At 45.8% G+C, this 22,937-nt stretch overlaps 1 protein-coding gene and 1 long non-coding RNA gene across 4 annotated transcripts in view; one reads left to right on the top strand and one right to left on the bottom strand.

Annotated features, from left to right (window-relative positions):
* The window catches only part of LOC125456430 (B-cell scaffold protein with ankyrin repeats-like), a 247,585-nt gene that overhangs the window by 73,918 nt on the left and 150,730 nt on the right, over nt 1-22,937 (top strand). The gene's annotated exons all lie outside the window — the stretch shown is intronic.
* LOC132209807 (uncharacterized) overlaps nt 1-22,937 on the bottom strand; it is a 44,923-nt gene that overhangs the window by 1,708 nt on the left and 20,278 nt on the right. The window contains exon 2 of the long non-coding RNA XR_009445919.1: nt 18,488-18,602. This is a non-coding gene — a long non-coding RNA (uncharacterized LOC132209807). The remainder of the gene's footprint in view (nt 1-18,487; nt 18,603-22,937) is intronic.

Genomic DNA, 22,937 nt, shown 5'->3' with positions numbered 1-22,937 from the left:
AAAATAGCCCATACTTTTATTTTTCCTACCAAAGTGCATGACCTCACACTTTCCCATGTTGTACTCCACCTGCCACTTCTTTGCCCACTCTCCTAACCTGTCCAAATCCTTCTGCAGACTGGCCACTTCCTCAATACTACCTGTCCCTCCACCTATCTGCCCATGGCCCTCTATCATAGCTGCCCATAGTTTCACATTTCCTCCAGTTTACCTCCTAGTCAAGCTGAGAACCCCTTCTTTTTAGCAGCACTGTCATCTCTCAAGTTTTATCTTCACTTTGGAGCACCTGCGTTCCCTTGGTTCTATTTCAACTAAGTACTTGACACCCCTAATCCTAATCTACCTTAAAAGGCAAAAGACACTCTGTCTGCAGGCATTGCCTTTTTTCCTTTCAGTCTGCCATCATCACCTCCCTCCTCCCGGGTTTTAAAAACAACCCCAACTTGACCCTCTGCAAATTACCGCGTCCATCTCTGATACATCCCCATCCACTCCAAGACCTGTGGGTGTGTGGTCATCTTCCAGGTAGATATTCACCTCTCCTGCAAAGGATAGGCAATGAGGAGAAACTATTTTTCTGCGATCTACAATGGGTCTGCAGGCATTGGCTGAGAAGGGAATATTATATATGAATATACTTATGTAAGCTGGGAGATCCTTGTACCTCACAGATTAATGCCATCTTTTGAAACCATTCCTTTAACTGTGGTACAAGGCGTTAATACTTTGATAATTGTTAAGAAGGACATGGAGCAGTATGGTGGCTCAGTGGTTAGCACTGCTACCTCCTAGCACCAGGGACCTAGGTTCAGTTCCAACCTCCGGCAACTATCTGTGCGGAGTTTCCATGCTCTCCCCATGTTTATGTGGATTTCCCTGGGGTACAATTGGTTCCCTCCCACAGTCCAAAGACATGCAGGCTAGGTGGATTGGCCATGCTAAATGTGAGGTTGCAGGGATAGGGTGGGGGTGCTGGTTCTGGGTGGGATGCTCTTCAGAGGGTTCGTGCAGACTTGATGGACCGAATGGCCTCTGCTTGTGCTGAATGAATGATGTCAGATGATACATAGCTGCAACTAAGAGAAAAAGATTACAATGATGTGCTACAACAGGTCTACCCTATCGTGAAAAAAATCCATAAATGTTTATTAGAATATATGAATGATAATTTATTCCCACTTGTCCTCTCCAATGAAAAACATGGTGAAATGCAATGAAAAGCTTCAACTGTCACCACAATTTGGCCCCATTTGAATATTTTTAAAATTAAAAAAAAACTGGAAGAGTCCATTTTCATTCCATTGCCTCTAACGTGGGCCCAGAGTTGCCTCACCAATGACACCCATGCTGCCAACTCTCCACCACTTGCACCGGACCCACCAGTGTTGGGGTTGCCACTCTTCAGGTGCCATCTCTTCATTGCTGGCCTCAACCATGGCCCACTGATGCCAGGTCCCATGCTGGACTCTCACTTGCTCTGCGACCAGGAGCCCCCAGCCCTGCTTACGCTGCCTCGCCAATAACCAGGAGCCCCCAGCTCCGCCAATGCTGTCTCGCCAATAACCAGGAGCCCCCAGCTCCGCCAACGCTGCCGCGCCAATAACCAGGAGCCCCCAGCTCCGCCAACGCTGCCTCGCCAATAACCAGGAGCCCCCAGACCTGCCTACGCTGCCTCGCCAATAACCAGGAGCCCCCAGCTCCACCAACGCTGCCTCGCCAATAACCAGGAACCCCCAGCTCCGCCAACGCTGCCTCGCCAATAACCAGGAGCCCCCAGCTCCGCCAACGCTGCCTCGCCAATAACCAGGAGCCCCCAGCTCCATCAACGCTGCCTCGCCAATAACCAGGAAACCCCAGCCCCGCTGTCACTGCCTCACCAATAACCAGGAGCCCCCAGCTCCGCCAACGCTGCCTCGCCAATAACCAGGAGCCCCCAGCTCCGCCTACGTTGCCTCGCCAATAACCAGGAGCCCCCAGCCCCGCCTACGCTGCCTCGCCAATAACCAGGAGCCCCCAGACACGCCTACGCTGCCTCGCCAATAACCAGGAGACCCCAGCTCCGCCTACGCTGCCTCGCCAATAACCAGGAGCCCCCAGCCCTGCTGCCGCTGCCTCGCCAATAACCAGGAGCCCCCAGCTCCTACTACGCTGCTTTGCTAATAACCAGGAACCCCCAGCTCCGCTGCCGCTGCCTCGCCAATAACCAGGAACCCCCAGCCCCGCCTACGCTGCCTCACCAATAACCAGGAACCCCCAGATACGCCTACGCTGCCTCGCCAATAACCAGGAACCCCCAGCCCCGCCTACGCTGCCTCACCAATAACCAGGAGCCCCTAGCTCCGCTGCCGCTGCCGCTTCTTCGCCAATAACCAGGAGCCCCCAGCCCCGCCTACGCTGCCTCACCAATAACCAGGAGCCCCCAGCTCCGGGTAAACTGCAATCAGGACCTCCTGGCTCCACTTCTGTTGCCACGTCAATGTAGCCTGGTGTCTCCTCTCTGGGCATACCACAACCGGGAGTCGGAAGCATCGCTGCCAGGTCAGGCTGCCACCTCACCAAGAGTCCTGCTGCAGCCACTCTCCTCCGCAATGCCCCTTTCTCCACTGCCACCAATAGCAAGAAGGTGGAGAAAAAGAAACAAAAAGGAAGGCAGAAAGGATATGGAGAGAAAGGAAGAAACAGCCATTTGGAACTGGTGGGCCTGGGAACCTGAACGCTGCCTACCTTGTTGGCAACACCACCTTGTATAACAACATGGTTTCCAGTGCCCTTCTTTCAGAGATGTACATCCCCAGGAATGGTACGAACACATGGTGACAGCTGTCCCTGAGAAAGGGGGGAAAGCACAGCTCACTGGAGTAACACTTGTAACAGCAAACAGAGTCTCACATTGTTAGTGTAGTCTAGCAATTTCAGAAATAAATGTGTGCAGAGCTTTGAAGAAATGATCACCTCACCCTGAACCACTAGATCATGTCGATACCTCAGCCACTTAGCGTGCTGGGTTAAATAGTTGTCCATGATTTGGATACTTCAACCAGTTTATTTTTTAAAACATTTTACCCAAATGCTCTTTCAGTAAGGCAGTCAAAGGGACAGTGAATTTGGTTTGTGGTTCAGCCCAATTTTCTTAACAAAATATTGCTTCTTAAAAAAAAATCATGTAAGCATTTTCCAAATCCCCACAATATTTACTCTCTATCTAGTTCTATGCCTCTGAGAATGATATTATCCACAATGACCCACATGTTGGAGCTGGGTAATTACAGCCTCCTTCCTCTCTGATGTAGGGCTGGTTCCCTTCCACACAGGTGAGCCTCTCTCTGAACTGATCTTGTCCTGGGTCTTCTTGAGTTACAGCACGGTTTTCTGCCTCGAGCTTTGCTGTGAGTCTTCACCGACAGTGTGCCTTTCAGGTGTATGTTTGTATTGCCCCCACCCCTTCCAGAATGTCCTGTGGCCTTTGACCGCCATTCGTAATCCCATTAGTCAATGTATCCTTCATGGTTGCACGAACAGCCTTCACTGTTGCGAAGCCAGGAGATGTAAAATGCACATCCTCAGGCACTACCTGGGAGTCAAGGTCCGAAAAGTCTGATTGATACTCCTCCAATCCACAATCCTTGGCCTGATTCTAACAGAATCCCTCTGAATCTTTTAGACCTCTTCAACCATAGTTTCTGCTGTTCTCGGTAGCTGCTGCCTGCTGTTTAATTTAGTTTGGCCAATTTTCTGTGAGGCTGGATCTCTCCGGTAAATTTCACATGTCCACCATGGGCACCATGCTCACTTGACCACACAGTTTTACTACTTCAACCACCAGCACACAGCCTCTTGACTCTCAGAGAATCAAGACAGGAATCAGTAGCCAAGCTACCGTATACAATTGGCACCAGTCAACACCATTCTGCTTAGACAAGTACCAATGAAGAAACCACTAACTATGAAGCAACTCTCAATGTACACAAGAGTAGTGGGCAAAATTGCTGAGGAAAATACCACCATAAAGTAGACCACCCAGTCAGAGAAAAGTCACCCCGCACAAGGGAGAGACAAAATCTGCGGCTTTCCCTGTTTGGCACTTGCCATTCCTTCAGAGGCAGAGCCTGTGACTTGATGAGCGGAGGAGTTATCCTGACTGATCCTGATGATAACAAGCAGAAAGGTTTCGGGAGGCAGGAGCAGTGGTTATACAGAGCAGTGAGTACACACCAGGGCTGTACCCAAGTGTCAGCCAGGCAAGGAGCGAGGCCTGAGTGTCAGGTCTGGGGTGGGGGTGTTGGGGGAGCAGTGTCGGAGTGTTAGAATGGGGGTAAGCTTCGTTGATTTCAATTGGCTACTAATTTGCTCCTCATAAAAATTCCCTAAAGTTTTTGAAAAGTAGTAAGTGACCTTAGGCATGCCTTTTGTATGCATCAATATATAAAATGCTTTTAATTCATTGGCACCTACTGTTATCTCAGTTGAAACATTCTGATTTCACTTTAATCTCTTCACTTGCTCAGTTCCAGATGTATCATTTCGTGTTCCCTCCAATCAATCCCTCTCATCATTGAATCATTTATTGTCACATATATTCAATATAAAACTACCATGAGAAGTGTGTACCTTAGCCATACATACATGGTGCCATTCACATTAACTTAGAACAAAATAAGAAAGAAAAGATAACTGAAGATGGTCTAACTTTCCTTCCCACTACCACAATCCCACTCCTGGCTTTCCAGCCCTCACCATACCTCTGTCACAGTCCCACTTCGGGCTGTGGTGGATTGAGAGGCAAGGATCTATCACCTCCTCCTGAAAAAACCTGACTAGATGTTGGTCCAAACACATATCAGTTAGTCCTGTGGTCACCAATAAGGAGAAAGCTTTGTCTACATTCAAATAGGTATTTCAGAAATGAAGCAACAAGGTGTTTAATGCTCATAATTCTCAACACTGCTGCTTCAACTGGACATGCTGACCTCAAAGTGGTGTGGGTGGAATTACATAGTTCTATGGGTTCCAGCTGCCTTTCAGCATTAACTCAAGTTTAATTCTTCACTGGGGGAAGTTGATTACATTGTCATGTGCAGTTGTTTTTTTCCTACATGGCCATTGAGCTTTCAAAATTAGATAAAGTCAAGAAGAAATCCTGCTGAAGCAATAACACCAGCACCAATGATCTAGCAATCAAGTGTCTAGGCTCTCAGCAGGTGTTTTCTTACTAAATAATCCTCATTAGCTGATTAACTAGAGCCCAGTGTGCCTGTTCCTTCAATTTTCTTTCCTTTTGGGCTCTGTGTCTTGGTTTTACTTTTGGACTTGAAATGTTGAGTTTGAAAGTGGTTCTTCATACTGTGAATAACTGACATGCTGTGTGTGTTGGCTTCACCTTGTTCTACACTGAGATGCTGGAGAAGCCCAATTGGCTCCATCGGTGTTGGAGCTAAAGTCTAGATTACACCAGTGCTGCTGATGAAGCAGAGCAAGGCCCAAGTTCACCACCTTCTCGAACTACATAGAATCACAAAATCCCTACAGTGCGGAAACAGGTCATTCACACCGACTCTCCAAAGAGCAATCCCTATCCGAGGTAGGATTCCCTATCCTATCCCTTAATTTCTAACCCTACACATTACAGGCAATTTAACATAGTCAATCCAACTAACCTGCACATTTTTGGACTGTGGAGGAAACTGGAGCACCCGGAGGAAACCCACACAGATACAGGGAGAACATACAAACTCCACACAGACAGTTACCCAAGGCTGGAGTTGAACCCCAAAATACGGAATCAGGCCATGTGGCCCATCAAGTCCACAATGACCCTCCAAAAAGCATTCCACCCAGACCCATCCCCCTATCCCCAAAACCATGCATTTCTCAAGGCTAACCCAACTAGCCTGCACATTCTTTAGCACTACGGGCAATTGAGCACAGCCAATCCATCTAAGCACCCAGAGGACACCCAAGCAGACAGGGAGAACATGCAAACTCCACACAGACAGTCGCCCAAGGCTGGATTTGAACCCCGGTCCCTGGTGCTGTGAGCAATAGACATGGATGCAATCGACTGAAAGAGTTACACTTCTTTAGGTCCTTTCACACTCTCACGGTTTCCAAAGCACTTCATAACCAATGAATTTTTTTTAATCATAATCGCTCTTGTAGTGTAGGAAAAATGGCGGCCAAATTTTTGCACAGCAAGATCCCACTAGGAGCCATGTGGTAATCTCGATATAATCTTTTCTTTAGTAATTGAGGGATAAGTACTGGTCCCAGTGCAAAGGGGAAAGTTCCTGCTCTTCTCCAAAAGTGTACTGAGAGATATTTTATGTTTACCTCAGAAAGTTGGCATGGACTGGTTGGTCCAAAGGGTCTGCTTCCATGCTGTGTGACTCAATAAGTGCAGGTAAAGTGATGCTTCACCTGGAAGATGTGTTTGGGCTCGTGGATACTGGGAGGAGAGGAAGTAAATGGGGAGGTGTTACATCTTCAGCGGTTTCAGTGGGAGTTGCCATGGGGCTGTAGGTGTGTTTTGGGAGTGAAGGAAGAGTGGACCAGGGTGTCCTGGAGGGAATAGTCCCAGCGGATGGTGGTAAAGTGGGGGAGAGGAACATGTGTCTGGTGATGGTGGAGATGGTGGCTGATGAGCTTCTGGATGTGGATGCTGGTGGGATGGGACAAATGGACTCTATCGCTGTTGCCTGAGGGAAGAAAGGGCCTGAGCATGGATCATTATCAACCCCTTTGTCTGTCCAACTGTTCTTCTCTCTCTTTGGGCTCTATCCCCACCAATCATTTACTCCTTACCCCCTCCCCCCACCCTATCTTCTGCATTTTAACTAATTTTTAAAAATTCCCGTCAGTTCTGAGGAAGGGTCACCGGACTCGAAACGTTAACTCTAAGTTCTCTTCATGGATGCTGCCAGACCTGCTGAGCTTTTCCATCATTCTCTATTTTTGTTTCTGATTTACAGCATCCACAGTTCTTTCAGTTTTCCCTTTGATGTCTCTCAGAGTCATCCTCACAATTCACTATTTTTCCTAACATAGTCTCTTCTGCAAAATTCAGAAACTTTGCCCTCAACACCCATCTCCAAATTGTTTATATAACTCAGGAGGAAAAGGGTCCCAACACTGATCCCAGGGGAACATGCTTTCAACTCATCTCCAATCTAAGAAATGAGTACTCATACTTTCGTTCCTGAAGCCCATGTATCATTCTCTGTCTAGGTGTTTTTTTACAACTTTTCATCTGTACATCCTTGCTTACTATGATCTTCCTGTACTGCTCGTATCAAAGCTTTTCACTGTTCTCCAGAGCACATAGCAATAAATAAATCAATCAATCTTGTAAATCTACATAGATTCGCCTTGCAGGGAGTGCTATCCTTCCTAAGATGTGATGCCCGCATCTGCTAACAGTACGTCAAGAACTGGAAAAGGTTGTAGATTTGACAAGTTTTAAGTAAATGACAGCAGAGGTAGGTGTTCAAGGATATGTGGAAAAAGAGGAAAAGGGAGCAACAACATCAGAAACAGGCCTGTTCCCATTGCAGTGTCCTCCTTATGAACATTGTAGGGTAGTGCCAAAATTGGGAAAGCTGTCTCACTGACTCATCAAGCAGCAGCCAAAGTCATACTCACTGAATCATACCTTACTAATAATGTCCAAGACACCACCATCACCATCCCTAGATATGTCCTGTCCCACCATCATTAATGCCACAGTGATATGCAGTCAGGAAGAAGTTGCACTGGGAATGCCGAGCATTGACTCTGGAACCTATGAAGTCTTGTGGCTTCAAGTTAAACATAAGCAAGGAAACCTCCTGCTGATTACTATGTACTGTCCTCTCGCGGCTGATGAATCACTACTCCTCCAGGTGTGACAACACTTGGAGGGGGTACTGGGAGTGGCAAGGGCACAAAATGTACTCTGGGTGATGGATTTCAATATCCCACCACCAAAAGTGATTCAGCAGTAGCTCTACTGAACGAGCTGGTTGGATGTTAAAGGATATTTCTGTAAGACTGGGTCTACAATAGGCAGTGATGGTATCAACAGGAGGCAAAAACATTCCCGACCACGTCCTCACCAATCTCCCGGCTGCATTTGCATCTGTCCATGACAGTGTCTGTAAGAGTAACCATTGTACAGTCCTTGTGGAGACGAGGTCTTGCCTTCCCATTGAGAATAACCTCCATCGTGTTGTGTGGCACTATCACTGTGCTAAATGAGACAGACTTAACACAGATCTAGCAACTCAACACTGGGTATCCATGAGCCGGAGTGGGCCATCAACAGCAGCAGAATTGTTCTCCAGCACAATCTGTAACCTCATGACCTGGCATATCCCCCACTCAGCCATTACCATCGAGCCAGGGAATCAACCCTGTTTTAATGGATGGTGCAGGAGGGCATGCCAGGAGCAGCACCAGGCAAATCTGAAAATGAGGTGCCAAACTGGTGAAGCGACCAAACAGGACTACCTGCACACCAAACAGCATAAGTAGCAATTGATAGACAGAGCTAAGTGATCCCACAACCAACAAATCAGAACCAAGCTCTGCAGTCCCTCTATATCTAGTCATGAACAACAGTGGGCACTTAAACAAGACATAGGAGGAGAAACATCGCCGTCCTCAAAGATGGAAGAACCCAACACATCAATGCAAAGGATAAGGCTGAAGCTTTTGCAAATGGATGATCCATCACTATCTCCTCCTGATGTCCCCTGCATCACAGATGCCAGTCCTCAGTCAATTCAATTCACTCTACACGATGTCAAGAAACAGGTGGAAGCATTGGATATTGCAAAGACTTTGGGCTCTGAGAATATTTCAGCAATAGTAATGAAGATTTGTGCTCCAGAACTTGCCAATCCCCTAGCCAAGCTGTTTCAGTACATTTACAACACTGGCACTTTTCTAACAGTGTGGAAAATTGCCCAAGTAAGTCCTGTACACACAAAGCAGGACAAATGCAACCCGGCCAATTACCACCCCATCAGTCTCCTCTCCATCATCAGTAAAGTGATGGAAGGTGTCACCAACAGCTCTATCCAGCAATAACCTGCTCAGAGACGCCTGGTTTGGGTTCTGCCAGGGCCACTCAGCTCCTGACCTCATTATAGCCATGGTTCAAACATGGACAAAAGAGCTGGATTCCAGATGGTGAGGTGAGAGTGACAGCCCTTCTCGGCAATGCCACATTTGACTGAGTGTGGCATCAAGGAGCCTGAGTAAAACTGGAAACAGTGGGTACCGGGGGCATACACTCAGACTTACCTGATATATGGAAGATAGTTGTGGTTGTTGGATGTCAATTATCTCAGCTCCAAGACATTTCTGCAAGAGTTCCTCAGGGTAGTATCCCAGACCAAACCAGCTTCAGCTGCTTCATCAATCACCTTCCGTCCATCATGAGGTCAGAAGTTGGGATGTTCACAATGAGTGTACAATGTTCAGCACCATTCACAACTCCTCAGATACCCGAAGCAAGTCCATGTTTTAATGCAACAAGATCTGGGCAGTATCCAGACTTGGGCAGACAAGTGGTAAGTAACGTGACCATCACCAATAAGAGACAATCTAACCAATGCCCCTTGACAATTAATGGTGTTACCATCACTGAATCCTCCCACTATCAACATCCTGGGGGTTACCATTGATCAGAAACTCAACTGGATTCATCACATAAACAGTGGCTACAAGAGGAGGCCAGAGGCTAAGAATCCTGTGGTGAGTACCTCACCTCCTGACTCCTCAAAGCCTGCCCACCATCCACAAGGCACAAGTCAGGAGTGGGATGTAATACTCCCCAGTTGCCTGGAAGGAGCAGCTCAAATAACACTCAAGGAGCTTGACACCATCCAGTACAAGCCCGTTTGATCGGCACCAAATCCACAAGCGTCCATTCCCTCCACCACCAACGCTCAGTAACAATGATATGTACTATCTGCAAGACGCACTGAAGAAATTTACCAAATATTCTCAGGCAGCACCTTCCAAACCCAAGCCAGCTTCCATCTCAAAGGACAAGGGCAGCAGATACATGGGAACACCACCCCCTGCAAGTTCCCCTCCAAACCTCTCACCCTCCTGACATGGAAACGTGAAATCAATTGATTAGGAAGCACTTTGGGACATCGTGTATTTATTTTTGCAACTGTGTACAGAAATTGCTTGCTTCACTTTGTTCAGACCCACAGCCAGCTCTTCCAAATTGTTGCTGCTGTGGTACTCTTTTGGTAGCATCTCATCATATTTACCACTTCATTTGTAGCTGTCTCCCCCAAGCACACCTTTTTCCAGCATTCCGATGATTGGGATTACTAGGGTCAGATTCCCCATGTCTGTAAAGATGGCCTTATCAATGTTCTTTCCAATTGTAAAGTCCACTTTAGCACACTGAAGCTCAGATGGTAAGGAAGGAGAAACCTGTTATTTGTTGCAGAATGGTTACATCATGTGAAACATGTGATGGAGTTTTGCCAGAGGGTCCCTGCATTCCTGTTACTGTCAAGCCTTAAACTTGAGTGCAGCAACTCAGGAATTCTTACAAACTTCCAGCCAGTAAAACACTTACTGTGTGGATAGTTTTCTGTTCCTCCTGTTCGCCTGGGACACCAGATGCACTTGGGAAATGTAGTTCTCCGCAGTGCTTTTTTTTCACGCTTGAGCAGTGTGCCAACATCTGCTGAAGAGGAAGATTGGTGAAGCCACAAGATAAGTAAATATTTCTATTGAGATGATGATTGATAAATAAATTATTATGAATATTTGGGAAATTGAGTTCTAAAGCAGAGATAGATAGGTTTTTGGTTTTTATTTCTATAGATATGACCTTTGTTTTAAAGGCACAGAAACCCCTTTTTTAACAGTTGGTCAAACAGCAGTCTAAAGAAATGATGTGACATAAACTAAGTGACCTGGTGGGATAATTGCTAGAGTCTTCACCAAACTGAGCTTTTACAGCCCAGAGAAAGAGATGCCTGAGGCCAGAAAGCGAGTCCAGTTCAGAAGAAAAGACGCATACCTGTAGATCCCAGACCATCCATAACTTCATCACCTCAGGTGACCTCCCACCTACAGGCTCCAACCTCATCGTTCCCCAACCCCGCACCGCCTGCTTCTATCTCCTTCCCAAAATCCACAAACTTGCCTGCCCTGGTTGACCCATTGTCTCCACCGCTCCTGCCCCACCGAACTCATCTCTGGACTATCTGGACTCCATTTTCTCCCAGCTGGTCCAGCAACTCCCCACCTATGTCTGTGATACCACCCACACCCTCCACCTCCTCTAAAACTTCCGATTCCCTGGCCCCCAACACCTCATCTTCACCATGAACATCCAGTCCCTATACACCTGCATTCCCCATAGAGATGGCCTAAAGGCCCTCCGCTTCTTCCTGTCCCGCAGGCCCGACCACTCCCCCTCATCCACTTAGCCAACCTCATCCTCACCCTTAACAACTTCTCCTTTAACTCCTTCCACTTCCTACAGATGAAGGGGGTGGCCATGGGTACCTTCATGGGCCCAAGCTATGCCTGCCTCTATAGGTTATGTGGAACAATCCCTCTTCCACAGCTATACTGGCCCCATCCTCCACTTCTTCCTCCGTTACATTGATGACTGTATCGAAGCCACCTCGTGCTCCCGTGAGGAGCTCGAACAGTTCATCCACTTCAGCAACACCTTCCACCCCAACCTCAAGTTCCCCTGGACCATTTCCGATACCTCTCTCTCCTTCCTGGACCCCTGTGTTTCCATCTCTGATGACAACCTCAAAACTGATATCTATTTTGAGCCTATAGACTCCCACAACTACCGACAGCATACCTCCTCTCACCCACCTTCCTGCAGGAACTCACAATTCCTCCACCTCCTCCGCATCTGCTCCCAAGATGAGGTGTTCCACTCTCAAACATACCAGATGTCGTTGTATTTCAAGGATTGCAACTTCCCCAGAACAGTGGTCATAAATGCTCTCGACCACATCTCTTGCATTTCCCACACCTCAGCCCTCACACCCCTTCCCTGCAATAAAAACAAAGACAGAATTCCCCTTGTCCTCACGTACCGCCCCATCAACCTCCGGATCCAACGCATCATTCTCTGCCACTTCCGCCACCTGCAATCTGACCCCACTATGAAGGATATATTTCCCTCCCCATCCTTCTCTGCCTTCCGGAGGGACCGCGCTCTCTACGACTCTCTTGTGCGCTCCACGCTCCACTCTCCACTAGCCCCACCACTCCCGGCACCGTTCCCTGCAACCTCAGGAAGTGCTACACCTACCCCCTCACCTCTATCCAAGGCCCCTAGAAAACTTTCCACATTAAACAGATGTTCATCTGTACATCCATCAATGTGGTCTATTGTATTCTCTGTTCCCAATGTGGCCTCCTCTACGTCAGGGAGACCAAGTGGAGGTTCGGAAACTGCTTTGTGGAGCACCTACACTCAGTTCGCGACAAACGACAATACCTCCCAGTTGCAAACCATTTCAACTCCTCCTCCCACTCCCTGGATGGCATGTCCATCCTGGGCCTCCTCCATTGTCACAATGACACCACCCGAAGTCTGGAGGAACAGCGCCTCATATTCCACCTGGGAACCCTGCAGCCCAAAGGCCTCAATGTGGGCTTTACTAGCTTCAAAATCTCCCCACCCCCAACCTCATACCAAGACAAGCTCCCTCTCCCATCCCCGCCTACTTGACCTGTCCATCTTCTCCCCACTTATTCGCTCCTCCCACCTCACTGACCAATCCCCACCCCTACATACCTACACTCACCTTTACGAGCTTCATCCCCACCTCCTTGACCTGTCTGTCTTCTCTCCACCTATCTGCTCCACTATCTACCTGCTATCACCATACCCCCTCTTCCTATTTATTTCAGAGACCCCTTCCGCTCCCCATTTTCTGAAGAAGCGTCTAGGCCCAGAACATCAGCTTTCCTGCTCCTCTGATGCTGCTTGGCCTGCTGTGTTCCTCCAGCTCCACACTATGTTATCTCTGGCTCCAGCACCAGCAGTTCTTACTATGTCCCAGTGAATGTACTGTTTAGCAGCCTCAAAGTAACCAAAGTAACTGAGGAAGGGTCCGAGGTTTCTACTTAGAATTGAGTGAGAATCATTAGTAAGTTAACTTGTGCTTGTGTGTTTTGTTGAGAGACAAAGAGAATCACGTCTGCTGAATGCACAGAATGTTGCTGAAAGGAAATGTTTGCAACCTCATCAGTTGAGTAAGAAAGTAAGGAATGAAGATGGAAGTAGAACTTTACTCAGTGCCTGCAAAGGATATTGCTGAGAAGACATGTCAAACATTCTTCCTGCTCTTTATGATATGGAATTTCCAAATTACCTTTAATAATTTGCCTCTTCTCCTATGCTTCAGTGTTCTTTTATTAAAAGTACATTGGCAGTGCATGACCACTATGGTAGCCAGATTGCAAAAATAAAACATATACTCTGTCAAGCTAGATTTCATCCTGACCCACAGACAGTACAGCGCTCCATCAGCACTGACCCTCAGACAGTACAACGTTCCATCAGTACTGACCCTCAGATGGTACAACACTCCATCAGCGCTGACCCTCAGACAGTACAGTGTTCCCTCAGCACTGACCCACAGACAGTACAGCGCTCCGTCAGCACTGACCCTTAGACCGTACAGCACTCCATCAGCACTGACCCACAGACAGTACAGCGCTCTGTCAGCACTGACCCTCAGACAGTACAGCACTCTGTCAGCACTGACCCTCAGACAGTACAGCGTTCCATCAGCATTGACCCTCAGACAGTGCAACGCTCCATCAGCACTGACCCTCCGACAGTACAGCATTCCATCGGCACTGACCCTCTGACAGTGCGGCACTCCCTCAGCACTGACCCTCAGACAGTACAGCGTTCCATCAGCACTGACCCTCAGACAGTGCAACTCTCCATCAGTACTGCATTTGAAATGTTTGTCTGGATTTTTCTTTCAAATCTCTGGAGTTAATTATTGAACCCGTGACCTCTGACTCGTTGGGAAGGGAACAACTACTGAGCCATAGCTGACACAGTGGAAAACCAAGCTCTATATCTGATTCATTATTGGATTATAAAGGAATTATAATGAGATTGTAGGGGCTGGAGCAACAAATCAAACAGAATAATATTACTTTTGTGTTTAATTAATGTAGGAGAGAAGCAAGGGTCCAGCAATAATCAACAGATGAAAAAGATGATAATTAGTACAAAGCTTCCACATTATAGTGAAGTGCCTTTCATGTTAGACCGAAATACTGATTGAATGGAATAAGTTTACATAACATATATTCATTACTGTGCTTTTCAAACCCCACAAAAATTAAAATCTACAACTGACGTGTTCATGCTCTTCAGAAATCTGTGGCTGTCATGTTTGTCCTACAGTGTCTGTGGCTGTAAGTGAATGAAGGTCTTTATTAAAAATGGTGTGGTTTCTGTAAATGTCACCCATAAAAGCATATTTAAAACCATTACACCTCACTCATTCTTGCTTTTTTCTGAGGCCCAAATGAATGAGGATCTATTTTCTGTTGCCTAACTTCATTAACCTTTTCTTTCCTTATGATCTTATGACAGTTTCTGCATTATAAATAATCCTGTGACAATATGCTGAGCTGCCCAAATATTGAATACACTGTTCTATCAATATTTCAGCAGTGCTGCTTGTTTAGTGTCATGGCCCTTGGATTAATCATTTGTGTTAAAATAATTTAATTCTTCACTTTGATTGCCTGAAAGAGTCAGGGATTTTATTAGATAATTAACTGGTCAGAATGATTGACAGAATTATCCAGCAATTTGATTCTCCTTATTTAGTAATGAGGCCTTAAATCAGAAATATTTTTCAAATATGATTGTTTGGGTTTCTGCTTTGTGCCTCTGGGTTTTTGTCGGGGCAAGTGTTATGTGGACAATAAATGAAAGCGAAGCCTTTATGCATGTATGGGGGAGCAGTTAGGCTGTTAAGAAATGTAAATCAAAGTCTAATTTTGTGCCACTGTTTCATTTTAACTCCATAAACTACATAAAGGAGAATGGTAATAACACATGCTAATAACTAGATTGCATTGTCAGTGATATCAGATGATGTTAAATCATGTGGAACTGGGACCAGAGGGTAGAGAGTTTAGAGATCCCAACATTACAGCATCAGCCTAATGCTGATCTTCCTTTGGGGAATCCAGTCCTCAGCAGGTTGGATTGAACATAGAGGCTAGGATTCATCTTGATTGTCTCCATTCCCAATCCAGATCAAATTCCAATACTGAACTCTTGTTCTCCTGTCCCCACATGAATGTTCTAAGACACTTACTCTGACTTCATGTCCTGCTGTCAACATTATCAAAGACCCATTGCTTCCTGGGAATGATCTCCTACAAGCTCTCCTGTCAGGCAGAAGGTACAGAGGCCTGAACACATTTACCAGCAGGTTTAGGAACAGCTTCTTCCTGGCTGTTATTAGACTGATGAATGGACTCTCTAGACTTGATAATGCTGATCTTGCTAACACTAATCTCGCCTAGCGCATGTCCTGTGCAATGTATCCCATACCTCTTTCTAAATCTTTTTGATCTATAAATCCTTGCTTACTATGATCTGCCTGTACTGCTCATAAACAAAGCTTTTCACTCTACTTCGGTACACGTGACAATAAATCAATAAACCAATCAACATAAGATGCCCTTTGGCTCATGGATTCTGCTCCAACTAAACAGCTCCAAATCCAATCCCATGTTCCAGAACTTGGCCCATAGCCTTGAATGTTATGATATTTCACATGCTCATCCAAGTAATTTTTAAAGATTGTGACACCTGAACCATCCTCTCAGGTAGTGCACTCCAGATTCCTACCATGTTTGGTGAAAAATCTTTACTTTGTAAGCACTGTAATGTTAAATTTTTAACTTCATTCTTGTTTTTTTCCAACTTTGTACCTAGGTATCTTTGTCCCTAAGGTGGTGCTGGGAATGGTGACATTGTACACTTTTCACTATTTTCCTGTATCCTTGTACTTGAGTACACATGACAACAAAATCTAATTCTAAACCTCCTGTCTTTCCCCTTAAAGTTATGCCCCTTTGTTATTTTAACTTTCTGTTCTCCCTAACCATGCTCCACATAATTTTATACACTTTAACCAGGTTCCCATTTCGCTTCCTCAGCTCTAGAGAAAACAATCTGAACCCATCCAGCTTCCCTTTATTGTCTGGTCTTTCATCACATTGTTGTTTGTGAAATCTTGTTGTGGACAGTTTAGCTGCTACATTGTCTACATTATAACAGTAACAATGTTACAGGAAGTATATCATTGGCTGAAAAGTGGTTGAGCGCAGTTTGAGACTGCGTCACTGTCGGCATAAGTGCACTGAATAATTCAGCATTTAAGGATTGCAATCTTATCCTGTGCAACAGAGTGTTTGATAAGCTTAAATAAATTGTGATAGGGATTGGGTCTCTGTCACAAACTGATTCAGTTTTCTCAGGAAAATTGCAAGTCTTAGCAACTCCCCAAATAAAACAGAAATTACTGGAGAAACTCAGCAACTCCCCTTCTGCTCCCCTGGGAATGAAAGTAAAATCAACACTAATAGATGTCACTGCACATATTTCAAATCCCTCAGAAAAAAAATCTAACAATCTTGCACAAACTAAAAACAAAGCTCATTCTCCATGGCCCCACCTTGAGTTTAGGTTGCTCCAGAGGTTATGTGACTCTCTCTTATCCTGCTGCTGCCCTATCTTTATTGGGGAAGATTTAAATTGCGTTCCAGTTCTCAAACACAATTTCCCTCCTCCATCTCATCCTGACAGCTTCACCATGCAATTATCACACCTTTACCTCATCACCCTTTCAAAGTTTTGCCACACACCTCCTCATCTCCTCAGCCCCCTTATACCCTCATCCTCGAACCTACTCACAACATCACTGCTTCAACCCTCAATGCACACCCTCCCACAGGTTGCCTCCTCACCTCTTTAAACCCACCCTCTCCACTTTCATCCCTTTCCCTCTCAAAACTCATCCACTCACCCTATCACCCCTCAATCCCTCAGCCCACACACTCTCATCTCCCTCCCACTCAAGCATTTCGCAGCCTCACCTTCCTTGCCACTTCCTTCATCTCATTCTCAATTGCATGTTGCCCAGCATATCCTTTCCCAACCTATTTCACATTCCTCCACCATCAGCAAAAAACGTTTCTCTGTTAATTCCTTTTGAGATCCTAAAATAAAACTCGTTAACTCTTCTCTCTACCTTCCCAGCAATAGCAGCCTAGTTTATGGGATTTCTCCTGAAAAAGTGCTCTCCAAACTGTGCTTCTAGAGTGGGATGGTTGCAGAGAACATAGTTTGGGAAATGGTAGGGCTTCAGTGCTTGTTTTCCCACCTCTTGTCATCCACAAAATCAACCAATTATTTATTGAGAGATAATGGGAACTGCAGATGCTGGAGAATTCCAAGATAATAAAATGTGAGGCTGGATGAACACAGCAGGCCAAGCAGCATCTCAGGAGCACAAAAGCTGACGTTTCGGGCCTAGACCCTTCATCAGAGATCTAGGCCCGAAACGTCAGCTTTTGTGCTCCAATTATTTATTGATCTGTCCTTCGAGTGGAATTAGTGTTCATCCTTCCATTTCTAGCATTTCATGGCTCTGTCACCTTTCTGTTGGTGTGCGGGCTTGCTTGAGAAGGAATTGAGGATAATATGTTACTCGGAGAGGGTTAGTTATTACACTCAGTCTGAGATGCCAAGTCCATCCATTTCATTATGCACAAGGACCAAGAATCCATTGAGCTCCTTCACCTCAGTGAACTTTTCCAGCCTGGTTTTATTGTCTGAGATATGTCCAAAGCAACAGTCAGAACACAATCTGCCCCAGTTTCAGGATCCTTTCTCACCTTCCAGCTCTTTGGATTTCTGTCTTCTTCTAATTTATTAGAAGTCTTTTTGGAGTGGCCCAGAAATAGTAAATTGAATTCATATTTTTTAATATTCACTCTCCAAGGGATATTCTGACAGACTTGGAATAACAATGAACATCTTTCAGTTCCTTGCTTCCTATGCCTTAAAATTGGAAACCAGATGACTTACAGTGATAAAAAAAATTGCATGAATAAAACAATAAAAGAAAAGCAAAAGATCACACATGCTGGAAATCAAAAATATAAACACAAATAAATAAATGTTGGCAGGGCAGTACAGTGACTTAGTGGTTAGCACTGCTGCCTCACAGTGTCAGGGACCCAGGTTCAATTCCGCTCCCCCACTCCTGTGTGACTGTCTGTGTGGAGTTTGCACAGTTTCCCTGTATTTGTGCCGGCTTCCTCTAGGTGCTCTAGTTTCCTCCCAGTCCAATGATATAGAGATTAGATAGAACTGGCCATACTAAATTTCCCATAGTGTCCAGAATTGGTAGGCTAGGTGGATTAGCTATCATAAATGTGGGGCTACCTGGAGAGACTGGGATGTTCTTCAGAGGGCTGGTGCAGACCCAATGGGCTGAATGGCCTCTATGTTTACTGTAGGGATCCTATGATTCTTTGGAGCTCAGCAAGTCTGGTTGCACCTGCAGAGAGAGACACAGAGTTAATGTTTTGAGCCCAAATATGTTTTTTTCATTGGAACGGAAGAGAGGTGGATAGGTGATGGTTTTTAGAAGGCATTTAAAGTCAGGGAGAAGCATCAGGAACAGAAGGGAAGTTAGCTTTTTATTCATTCTTGGGATGTAGGACATCACTGGCTAGACCAGGCTGGGGAGGCGATGGCCTATTGATAATATCACTGGTATTAATCCAGAGATCCAGCTAAAGTTCTGGGGACCTAGGCTTGAATTCTACCATGGCAGATGATGACTTTCCACATTAAGCAGATGTTCACCTGCACATCTGCCAATGTAGTATACTGTATCCACTGTACCCAGTGTGGCTTCCTCTACATTGGGGAAACCAAGTGGAGGCTTGGAGACCGCTTTGCAGAACACCTCCGCTCGGTTCACAATAAACAACTGCACCTCCCAGTCGTGAACCATTTTAACTCTCCCTCCCATTCCTTAGACGACATGTCCATCATGGGCCTCCTGCAGTGCCACAATGATGTCACCTGAAGGTTGCAGGAACAGCAACTCATATTCTGCTTGGGAAGCCTGCAGCCCAACGGTCTCAATGTGGACTTCACAAGCTTCAAAATCTCCCCTTCCCCCACTGCATCCCGAAACCAGCCCAGTTCGTCCCCTCCCCCCACTGCATCCCTAAACCAGCCCAGCTCTTCCCCTCCACCCACTGCATCCCAAAACCAGCCCAGCTCATCCCCACCTCCCTAACCTGTTCTTCCTCTAACCCGTCCCCTCCTCCCACCTCAAGCCGCACCTCCATTTCCTACCTACTAACCTTATCCCACCTCCTTGACCTGTTCGTCCTCCCTGGGCTGACCTATCCCCTCCCTACCTCCCCACCTATACTCTCTCCACCTATCTTCTTTTCTCTCCATCTTCGGTCCGCCTCCCCCTCTCTCCCTATTTATTCCAGAACCCTCTCCCCATCCCCCTCTCTGATGTAGGGTCTAGGCCCGAAACGTCAGCTTTTGTGCTCCTGAGATGCTGCTGCGTTCATCCAGCTCCACACTTTGTTATCATGGCAGATGTTGGATTTTGATTTCAATAAAAATGTGAAATTGTGAGACTAATGATGACCATTACTTGAAGGAAAAGATGCAGCTGGGTCACAAATGTTCTTTCAGGAGGGAATCTGCCTTCCTTACCTGGTCTAGCTTATGTGTGACTCCAGATTCACAGCAATGTGGTTATCTCTGAAATGGCCTAGCAAACCCCTCAGTTATCATAATCCTAGAAATTCTCAAAAGGAGATGAAACTGCCTTGGCCACCTGGCATCAACCTAGGCAGCCGAAATGACCACATTTAAAACAGCGCTGTGGACCCAGTTAAACATAGAAGTTAGGATCAGGGGCAGGTCATTTGGCCTTTTGAGGTGGCTGTGTCATTTAATACAATCACATTTGATCATCCAACTATCTACTCTGTTCCCATTTCCCCCTACACTCTTTAGCCCTAACAACTGTATTTAACTTCTTGAAACATTCAATATTTTCACCTAAAGATACTTTCCCTGGCAGAGAATTCAACAGGCTTTATCTCTCTGGGTAAAGAAATTTCTCTCAATATCCCAGTTGTAAATGGCTTACCCTGTTTCTTTAGACTGTGATACCTGGTTTTGGACTCCCCGACCATCAGGAACATCCTTCCAGTGTTTACTCTGTCTAGTTCCATTAGAATTTTATACGTTCCTTTGAGATTCCACCCTGTCCCCCAACATTCTCATAAATTCCCTAATAATCCTAATTAATCCAGCCTCTTTTCATATGTCAGTCCTGTCACCCCAGTGTAGTAAACCTCCCTCGTGAGCGAGAACATCCTTCTTCAGAATGAGGAGACCAAAACTGCACACAATGCTCCAGGTGCAGTCTCACCAAGGCCCTGTATAGTTGCAGCAAGATATCCTTGCTCCTGGACTTGAATCCTCTGACTCTGAAGGCCAACTACCATTTGTCTTCTTCATTGCCTGCTCACACCTGCCTGCTTTCTTTCAGCAATTGGTGTGCGAGGACATTTCCCAATCTAGCACACTTTGGATAATAAGCTGCATTCTTGTTTTTGACACCAATGTGGTTAACCTCTCATTTATCCACATTATTCTGCAAATACATAAATGATACAGATGAGAATATAGGTTGGATGTTATGAAGATTGACCGGGTGGTTGACATTGGGAAAGAATGTCTTATCTTACAGGGGAATGTAGACGGGAATTTAACCCTGATAAGTGTGAGACGACACTCTTTGGAAGACAATCAAGACAAGGGAGTACTAAATGAATGGCAAGATACTAGGAAGCTCAGTGAGACAGAAGGGTCTTAGAGTCCTTATCCTCAAATCACTGGACAGATTAATAGAATAGTTAAGAAGACCTACAGGACACCTACCTTTATCAAGCAAGGCATAGACTGTAAGCACAGAAAGGCCACGTTGGAGCTGTACAGAACTTAGGTTAAGGCACAGCTGGAGTACTTTGCACAGTTCTGCTCACCACACCACAGGTGGGATTGCAGTGTGATTGATTTGGAAGGGGTACAGGGAGATTCACCAATCTCGTCTACTGTATTCACAGCTCACAACACAGTCTCCTCGATGAGGAAACCAAATTCTGGATGACAACTTTGTGAAACACCTCCATTCAGTCCACAAGCTTGACCCTGACCTTCTGATCATTTGCCATTTAAACACACCGTCTGTTCTCATGCTCACAGTTCTGCCTTAGGTCTGTTGCAGTGTTCCAATGAAACCCAGTGCAACTCTGAGGAACAGAACATCATTTTCTTTTTAGTCATTTTACAGTTTTCTGAACTTAGCATGGAGTTCAACAACTTCAAATCATTACCTGTGTCTTCTATGTTATTTCCCCCACATCTTCCTAACCACCCCCACCCCCACTAACACCATCTGGTTTTCCTGAATTTGCTTTCAGTAGAACTGACCTATGTTAGCATCTACTCTGGACCTGTGTCCTTTCTCTAGAACCATGACCGGTCCTTTTGCTTTTTGTTTTGTGTCATCAGTGATCATTAATCTCTAATCCTCTAATTCACCTCTGACCCTTGATGCCCTGGAGAAGGTGGTGGTGAGCTGCCTTCTTGAACTGCTACACATGCTGAAGATAGATCCACAATGCCTTTAGAGAGAGAATTTCAGGATTTGATCCAGTGAAATTGAAGGAGCGGCAATATATTTGCAAGTCAGGATGCTGTGTGTCTTGGAGGGTATTTGCAATCAGTGGCATTCCCATGTGACTGCTGCCCTTAAAATTCTAAGTGATAATGGTAGTAGGTTTGGAAGGTGCTATCTAAGGAAATTCCATGCATATGGCTACATCAGGCTGCTGCTTGATTACTTTCTGAGACAGGTCTCCTAATTTTGGCACTTGGTGTTAGATGTTGGTAAGGAGGACTGTGTACTGTCTGTGTGGGAGGATGAATTGTGAGAAAGATGCAGAAAGAAACAGAAGTAGATCATTGGCCTGCTTCCACACTGTAGGGATTCTATGAAAATATGTGTTTGGAGCCTTGGAAAGTGAGGAGGAAAGAGGTGGGGTCTTAAAAGGGCAAGTGTTAAATCTCAGAGGTAATGAGAACTGTCGATGCTGGAATCAGAGATAACACAGTGTGGAGTTGGAGGAACACAGCAGGTTAGACAGCATTTAGAGGACCAGGAAAGTTGATGTTTCGGGTCAGGATCCTTCTTCTGAAATGTTTAGTTTTCAGTTCCCTTCTCCCTCCTCCATTTCTGAAGAGGGTCCCAAACCGAAACGTCAACTTTCCTGCTCCACGTGTTAAATCTTCTGTGTTTACATGGAAAATAGTGAAGTGAGGGAGATGAGGTCCTCGGGTGATGGAGGAGTGAACCAGAATGTTACAGAAGTAATGGACCATTTGCTGTGGTGACCAAGGGTTAGAAAGAAAGATGTATTTTGTGGTGACATTCTGCTGGTGGTGATATAACTGCCAGTGGACGTACCTTTGAGTACAGAGGGTGAAAAGTGAAGACAAGGAAATGCTACTGTGTTCCTAGGAGGGAGAAAAGATTGAGGACAGAGCTGCAGGAAATGTGTTTGATATAATCGACGGCCCTGCCACCATAATGAGGAAAAGGGAGTCACTTCAGAAGCACTCTTATGGAAGGTACGATCATTGAAGCAAAATGTGACAAAGATTGAGAAACTGGGAGGATGGATTGGAGCCTCTCTAGGAAGTAAGCTGTCAGGAAGTGTAATTAAGAAAAGTGTGGGAGTTAGTGGGATTGTACTGGATGTATAGTAATAAACAGCCTATCCCT

Source organism: Stegostoma tigrinum, chromosome 1, assembly GCF_030684315.1.
Source record: "Stegostoma tigrinum isolate sSteTig4 chromosome 1, sSteTig4.hap1, whole genome shotgun sequence".
Lineage (NCBI taxonomy): Eukaryota > Metazoa > Chordata > Chondrichthyes > Orectolobiformes > Stegostomatidae > Stegostoma > Stegostoma tigrinum.
This window is presented reverse-complemented; position numbering and strand designations above follow the sequence as displayed.